The sequence below is a fragment of the Apis dorsata genome, unplaced genomic scaffold, assembly GCF_000469605.1.
Source record: "Apis dorsata unplaced genomic scaffold, Apis dorsata 1.3 scaffold_113, whole genome shotgun sequence".
Taxonomy (NCBI): Eukaryota; Metazoa; Arthropoda; class Insecta; order Hymenoptera; family Apidae; genus Apis; species Apis dorsata.
The window spans coordinates 236,283-245,925 of NW_006263408.1; the positions used below are offsets into that span (position 1 = coordinate 236,283).

Consider the following 9,643-nt stretch of genomic DNA (forward strand, 5'->3'; position numbering starts at 1 on the left):
ATAAATTATTTATATATGTATATTATAAATTATATAATTATTTATATAAATACTAATATAATATAATATGATACAATAATATATTAGTATGTTATTATTACAAGCTTCAATTTTGAAATGTTCGAAATGTTATCAAGTTTATATCAATTGACCTAATTTCAAATGTACGTAGATCGTATTAGACTTGTTGATTCTGTATAACACTTCGAAACAGCTTAAGTGCGAAGTATTGAAATTAATTACGTTATGCATCAGATTGAATAATGTTTACAAATCTATGATGATTATTAAACACAGCAAATAATATGTTCTTGATAGGAAATCTAACAACATACTCTTAAAAATAGGAAAAATTATATTATTTCATTTAATAAAAAATATTTAAATATTCACAACAACTTTATATTAAAAGACAAAAATCGTAATTGATAATTTGTTGCTATGATTCAAACTTTAATTCTAAAAAATAAACAAAATGTAAAGAATTATCATAATAATGCTCAATATAATCAAAACAAACAGAAATGAAATAAACTACAATATTTATCTAATGAATATTCATATATTAGATTTTGAAAGTTGAGAATTGAAAATCTAACTAAAATCTATTAAAATATTCAAAGTAACTTTTATTCTTCATTCTTTCCTCAATAATCTTCAAGAACAAACAATCTCCTTTCAATTTCTCAAAATATTTAAAACATGTAATTGTTAATACTCAGAAACAGAATTAAGATACTTCCTTCCTCATAATGATTTCTAACATCTTGTCGAATAATACTCTGGCAAAGTTTCACCTTGTATTCGTGGTCTACTACGATTTTCTCGTGGTTTTGAAGGATTAGTTGACGGTAGAAAGTTTTTGCGAGGCGTCTGTGATGACCGATTATATTAAGGGAACAATGCGGAAAGACTGCCATGCTTGAGGATTGCGATTGTAGATATCACCCCTTTGAAATATCTGATTAAGATCGAAACGACGGAACTTTACATTTTGAGGATAAATCGATGCGATAACATTTTCTGTATTGCGGGATCACGCACTTATCTCTGCCATTACCGCAAGCTATATCATCAAAAATGCAATTCAATTGCCCAACTTCAACCCTCCGGCAATCTATACGACTAGAGTTGGTGAGCTGATAGGAATTTTTGGAAAAACAGATCTACGAAAATATTTCTAAAAAGCGTCATAATTATTCTTATGTTGTTTGAATTTTTATAGCAATATTTATATAAACTCTATTTTTTTTTTTTGCTATTATTTTCAACAAATAATCTTAAATTCATTTTGTTTTAATATTATTATATATTTAATATTATATACGTTAAAATTTTGTTTATAATTTTGTATATAATATTATAGATTGAAAAATTTTGAAAAATTTATGGATTATTTATTAGTATCTTTAATTCATTTTAAAATGTATAAATAATTGTGAAAATTGATATGTGAAAATAATTTTGAAACAGATTTTTGCACTATTTAAATCTATATGTTTTTTTTTTCATTCTGATATGAAAAATCGTATTCTATTTCAATATAAAAAACAAAATAAAAAATATCATGCAAAAATAATTTAAACCAATTTTGTTCTTTTAAATTTAATAAACAATATTTTGTTAATTGTATCTTGTTATCAATATAATAAATCAATCAATAATTTAATTGACTATGAAAATATAATAAAATTTCCGATATTAAAGAATTTATTTAACCACGCCAAAAATTAAAAAAAATAAATATTTTAAATTTAAAATTAAAATTTTACATATTTTTATCTTCAAGAAAATGAAATCGTTTAGAATTAGTTGCAATGTTTTGAAGTTTTACTTAAAAAATCACAATTAAAAAACAAATGTTTCTTTCCATGAATGTCTAGCCCCATCAAGAGACAAATAAGAAGAAAGGATAGGGAGAGAGAGAAATACAGGTACTAGTAATCGCGGAGGAAACCTTTAGGGGCTGTTTCTGAAGCTTATCGTGGTCGCGCAGCAAGAGCGGGAAAGCAAGGATTCGGGCCATTCAATTGTCGCGATAACGTTGGGATCCGAGTGAAGGCGCGCATCAGACTCGACCGGAAACGACCTCATCGAACAGCTTCCTGTCCGTTTAGTCTTCTCTAGATCGCGGTCCACTCGTCGACTCTGCCTTTCTAGTTTACCAGCATTCAAGCGACAATTCGAATAAGATGAAAATTTCTCCTAGAATATTTTAGACGATTCTGATATTTTCATCGCGATGTTTGGTTTGATATTTCTTTTTTTTTATTCGAAATCTTCAATTGCTTTAGAGTTTTTGTTTGAAAGATACTTTTCTTCTTCTTTTTTTTAATTTTAAATCAATGGTTAACTGTGAAACTTTAAATTATGAAATGTATAATATACAATGATAATCATATAAAATATAATATATATATTATGCATGATAGTTATACAAAATATTTGTACATTCATTTCTTTTTTATTAAAACATTTTTTTCATTTTTATTAAATTTTTATATTCGTAGTATAAAATCTTAATAGTTGTATAAAAATAAGAATTTTAATATATATTATTTTAATAAATAATTTATTATTTAATATTAATGAATTTTATTTTATATATTTTTTATTTATTTTATATATTTTATTCTATTAATTAATTTTAATATTATTTAATAAATTGTATATAATTTAATGTTTATATATAATTCAATATTGAATTTAACGCTATAATAAGTACAATTATGTAAATATATATTTTGTAGATTTTATAAATGATTAATTTCACCTTTCAAATATTTTTTTATTATATAATATTAATTTGATATAAAAATAATATTTCACTTGCATAGTTATTTTATTTTTTTTATTCTATTTTTATGATTTTATATAATTCTTTTATTTTAAAGTGTTTTTCAAATATAAATATTAATTATTATTATTAGTTTAACATTTAACAATTAATTAAAAATTAAAATAAATTATATAACTTCTTACTATCTTTTCTATTTTTATTAATTCATACTATAATAAATCGGATTAATGTATGGACTTTATAAATGACCATCCATTTTTTATTATACTTATTTTATATAATAAAAATTCATAAATATTTTTTTTCAGATTATTATAAAAGACAGGAATTCAAAGAAGAATATAATGATCTATGCTTATATTAATTAATTATTAATTATTGATACTATATTAATTGATTATTAATTATTGATACTATATTAATTGATTATTAATATTAATTGATTATTAATATTAATTAATTTGCATAAATATAGTTAAAAAATATATCGAGGTATATACCTATGATAAGAAAGGAAAATTAGGAATTTTTTTCTTTACTATTGAAAATCTTGTCTCATATTTCTATTTTATATCATATTCGTATTTTTTCTAATGCATGACCTATGATTACTATATACGTATCTTTTCTAATACATGACTATTAATCTATAACTACTTTGTAAAAATATTGTTCATAAAAATATGTGTTTTCGTACATTTCTGATTTTAATTGAGTTGTTTTTGAAATCAATACAATTCAAATCAATACGATAGAAAATGAATAAGATATTAACTAGACAAACATATTTACTAATAGCACATATAAGATAATACATTCGACATAATCACAAAAATTAATTAATCTTATCGAAAGAAATTTATCGCACTCATAATTCATATATGAAATGAAATGAAAAACGACTCAAAGATATAATTCAGATTGGAAAATATAATAAAAATAATTATTGACTAATAATATTGAATAATAATTACAAACAAAGTATAAGCTATAAATATAACAATAACAATAATAATTTTTAATCAATAATTTTGACTCCTCAACTGTTTATATGCTAGAAATATTTTATCACTTTTTATTTATTCTCATGTAAATTTATAATTTACTTCAAGTTTACTATTAATCTCCCTAGAGATTCGACCATCTATATGCATGGACGTACATTAAGTATATCATAACTTATTAACATTTAATCATCAGGTTATAATTATCAGGTTATCTCTTTAAATTCACAAAAAATTTTTTTATCAATCAGATTTTGATTTTAATAATATCACAATTTTTAATATTTCTCAAGCGCCTCATGATATTTCCAATATTATAAAGATTCTTCATTTATTAGTCAGGATATTATTAATAATGCTTTTTGAATTTTGTCATGTTTTATCATATTTATAATAACATTCAATATCATATACCTATTCTTTTTTATATTTATTACATAATTAAAATATATTTCAATAAATTATTTCAAAATTAGAATGAAAATAAACATTTTTATGTAAATTGTGGCAAATGAAATGTAAGAAATATTCAAATTTAAAAAACTATCATTCCTTATATTTATTCTTATTTTTTTATTAATAGTCATCAATCAACAAAATATATATACATAATATATATCGATATATATACATAATATATATATAATTCTAATATATTGCTTATTCTTTTAATGATTTCATTTAATATCACTCGTTTAATCTTTATAGATCTTTATAGATAAAATTTATATTGTCAATTTTATTTGTTATTTTCATGGTTAAGTCTCTTGAACGCTTATGAAATTCCAGTTACAAATTCTGGTGTCCTCGCTAAGGAATTGCAAGAATTTTTAGACTTGATACCGCTTGATCAAATAGTCGAAGTGATGAAATCATACTATGCAAGATAATGAATTCCATATAGACGAACAGTCTTGACATTTATTACTTGCTTAATAAGTTCAACGAATCTCTGGAATTTCCATCTTTTGTCAGTGGAATCAAAACTCTTCTCGCCTCTTTCAATCGTAAGATCACAGATGAAATCGAAGGTTATTTGAAAGATATTATCATTCTTTTACTGGTAAAGAAATTCTTCGAACTGATCAATGAGAAAAATAAAAATTCCGAAGTATTCAAGTTTTCCATAGCAGAAATAATCTCATCCAAATATATAGATTTTAGTGATAAGATTTATGAAGATAAGTATTATAAAAATTTGGAAAAGTAGATATAAGCAGAGATATTTTCTATACTTATTCCTTTATTTTTATAAGAGCAATTGATTTGTAAATAACAATATTATTGTTATTAAATTTTATTTTATTATTAAATTATTTATTCTTAGTAAATTTTATTTTCGATTAATTAATTTCAATTTTATATAAAAATATTATTGTTTTTTTAAAAAAATAAAATATATTTGCATTGCATTAAAAATATGAATTTTTTATTTCTTTTTTATTTATTTTTTATTTCATTTTTCTATTTTTTTTTAAATTTGTTAAATTTTTTTATTGTAAAATTAAAGATAAACTAAAGATTTCATTAATACATGAAATAAGAATTGAATAGATAAATTACAAATCTTTAGGAATCTTTAATGAATCAAAAATAAATACACTTATATATACACATTATTATATTCACATTTCTTTTTTTCAAATATTATTAAAAAATAAAATTATAAAAATTCTTAAAAAATATTTAAAATTCTAAAATAATTCTAAGATATGGAGTTCTTGAAATAAACAATCTCAACTAAATATCATTTTTTTCGATATTTATTCACTCTCGCGATAATGCTGGTAGTAGATGGAATCTTATTAGATGCATATATATGTATGTCGAATGCTTTTTCGAGATATATATTTGTATATATAAAAACTGATGCTCGTGATATATTTTCTTAACATAGTTATGATATATTTTAATATATATAAGTGGATTGTATTGCAAATGTAGTATACGTTTATACGAGAGCTCTTACAATATCTTAGTTGGTGATCATACAGTTAAAGTAGGATGCGTAGTTGCAAAGAAACTATCTATTGGTCGTATCCGGTCATTAGAGCACGATGTGTTGTGCAACAAACGCAAATTTGATTTTCGTTACTTTTTAGCGAGGGCATGTACTTTCCAAATGCAATTGGAAAGCTTATAGTTTCCTGGTGGGACATCATACTAACCAATAATATCGCAGTCAACGCCTGACTCACGACATTCCTAAGTTAAAAGAGAATTCCTTGAATTGTACAAAAATATCAAGATGCTGATAATTAAAGATTGATCAGCATATATTTATTATAGATTTTGTCAAACTACAATGATGTTGCTTGCCATGGAATATCTGGAATATGTCACTCTTGGAATCGAGTTCCGCTTCAACCTGAAGTTATGTTAAAAATATTATATATACAATTGTGTCGATTAAACTCTTTTGAGAGAAAGGGAGTCTTCTCAGATAACATTATCCATTGTTTAAACTTAATGAAGATTAAGTGACTGATAATAATGGAAAAAGGTTTCCATGCGAAGAACTTCTTCGAATAAATTGATCATAAATCTCACGAACATCGTTAAAATAAAAATTATAATAAATAAGGTTTTAGAAAAATTTTGATATTTTAAAAATTATTTTTTATATCAACCATAATTTTATATAGCAAATTCTTAATATTATGTTTGCAAATTTTTAATTTAGATAATATATTATAAATGCATATATTACATTAAAATGACATATATGTACATATATTGCATTAATATTTTTAATTGATTTTTCTAAAATATGATTTTTAAAGAAAAAAAAATATTATTTAAGAATTATTAAAAAATTGTTAATAATCTGTAAGACATCTAAGAATAATTTATATAAATAAAAGGAGATGATTCTATACATAAAGATTTTCTTTAAAATAATTTAATCAATCATTTAATAATAAATTTAGAAAAAGGCATTATTTTCATCAATTTCACGGATCATTGAAGAGATATATATATTTTTATTATATATGAACATTGAGTTATGTTCGTATCAAGTTGTATCAAGTATAACAAATTTTATAAATAATATATAAAAGCATTAATAAACTAATATAAATATTCAATAGAAAAATAGTTCATTTTCATAATAATTTATATGATCTTTTATTAATTCTAAAAATTAATATAAATCATGAAAATGAGAATATTTATTTTTCACAAAAGAGTTTATTATTAAATAATAAACACTTATTATATATTTTTAGTATAAAATATTCAATCGAAATCGAAAGAAGTATTTATAATCGTTATTCTTTACATTCAATATCATCGAAGATTTGATATGATTTTCTTAAAAAAAATATTTTCCATACATTATCTCTTTTTTCAAATATAATATAATCACACATTCCATTGATAAAATAAGTTGCCTATTCTCCCATACAATAAAGCCAAAAGATAGGAAAGATAATAACAAAACCGTTAAATATTCCGCATTATCGCAATCTTGCGCAACATTGTACAAACCTTTTCCACACCACGAAATTGTTTCCCTCTATAATCGGTAGAATTAAAGACCGGATCAATTAAAAACTCCAGATGAGACAATGTTCTCATCGAAGCTATAAATGCAGATTTGCAAGAACCAAGGAGAATGCAACCCCTCAGACAATGGAGTGAGAGTCGTGCATCGATTTCCGCTTTGGCCCAATAACTCTGCCTCCATTTTCACCGTTACCAAGTTCCGCTTGGGAAAGGACAAACTCCCCTCCTTCCCTCTCTATCCTTGCCACTGTACCTCGTCATGTGTCCGTGACAATGGTATCTCGCATTGCTTCATACATAAATGCGACGTAACAATAAACAGAGATAGAGGGCAGGAGGCACACGAGTGCATGGTGGTAGATGGAGGGGTAGAGGGAAGGAGAGACGCTTCAAAGGCCGTCATAGCCTGAGGATCAGAAACCGATATGAGATTTGGCTATGTATGAATGATGTATCCCGCGACCACTGCTACTTGCAATCTCTGCCGCCCTCTCGCTCGGCTACGGATCCATGAAGAGAAAGGGAGCGACGAAGACGTACATAGACGAGAATGTATTCTCTGTTTGACCATGGATACGTATATTGTCCACGGTATATTGCATATATGTGTATATCCCAGTTTCGCGATGGGAAAGGCAGACAGGATAGGGAACGTCCTCGGTCTGCATACCGACCTGGGTAATTGCTTTCAATGAGAGAACGACGCGACGGGCCGAGATATTTTTGTCTGAGCCAGATTCGATTCGTGACAGTCAATTGTTTTCGAATATGAGGCTTGAAGGATTTTTTTTTTTTCTAGTATATGTGAATATTTTTTTTTAGTATTGACGTGATACATTCTAATTGCGAATGTAAATGTTTGAAGCGCATGAGCTTGCGTGTTTGCATAAAGTCGAGAATAAGTTATGGATGCAGATAGGAGGATGTTGAGGATTAGTTTCGAGGAAAATGGGAATGACGTCATATCAAATATTAACACTTCGATTCTAGCATGTAATTATATGCGCTGTTATGTAATAACTATAAGATATTAGATGTATTCAATAATTTTACAGTAAGGAAAGCTTTGTTTTTAAATATAAGAAAAATATAATATATAAAAATTCATGGCTTTATTTGTTAATTGTAAAAATTGTAAAAATTAAATGTAAAATTTATAAAAATAATGAGTAACTATTATATAAAAAATAAAAGTCATATTTCAGACATACGCAGAACTAAATTTATAAAGTACATTTTTCTATTCGAAAATTTGTCATTATTCTTTGAAAAAATTAATAATATATAATACATGTTTATAATACAACATATTTACATTATTAGTATTCTACATAATTCCTTCAATTATATTTATTTGACTGCGGATGTTCGTACATTTATGAAAAATTTACAAAAATTTATCTAATACATGTATAATATATGAAAAGACATAAAATATCCAAAGTAAAATACTATAATATTTCATATATTGTAATATTTTAAAGATTTAACTGAAAAATTTTTATTTCAATATTTATTTTTGTTCTAATTGTTTTCATAAAAATTTATATAGAAAATTTTATTCTACTTATCAATATTATAACTTCCTTGTTAAAAGAAATTCTGAAATAAACATTCTCACAATGGAAATCGATACAATAATCATAACGCGAATTTCCGTTGTTCAATTTCGAAGGAAGATACGGATGATTATCAAGATGCCTAGAAAGGCAGACGCCTGCTAAGCTGAAGATGGTAACCTTGAGAAGGTGGAACGATACAGATGTCAGAAGCAAATGCAGTAATAGTTTACGAGGGGAAGATGTGCGAGTGTAATCACGGTAATGCTTAGACGAACATTCCGACTTGCATTTTTCCATTTCCTTTATTCCTTCTTTTTTCCTTCTCAAGGGTAATTTCGCATCTTTGTGAAGATAATCAGCCATAAAAGAAAAAAGGGATAAAATTAGAAGGAGGGTTCCAACTGACAAGGAATTATTTAATATCTTTATGCTTTTTATTCCATAATTGGTTCTATAATTCCATAATTTATGAAAATTCGATAAAAAAGTCAAAGATATAAAATCGATGTCATAGTTTTGTAATTGCGCAATAGTTTCATCAAACAATTGAATTTGCTTTTTTTTTTTTCTACTTCCGACAAACTTTTACACGATTTTATTGCGCACGCTTTATATTGCTATGAATCATTGCTACACAATCGGGAATTCATGTTTCGTTTCGTACAACTTCGACGATAAATCATCAGAAGAACGGACCACTGTTTGTCGTGCTATTTTCACGACGTATGATGTTTGCTTCTTGATTTTTTTTTTTTTTTTTTTTTTTT

At 24.8% G+C, this 9,643-nt stretch overlaps 1 protein-coding gene across 2 annotated transcripts in view; it reads right to left on the minus strand.

The window, feature by feature from the left end:
* The window catches only part of LOC102676412, a 77,780-nt gene that overhangs the window by 35,552 nt on the left and 32,585 nt on the right, over positions 1 to 9,643 (minus strand). The gene's annotated exons all lie outside the window — the stretch shown is intronic.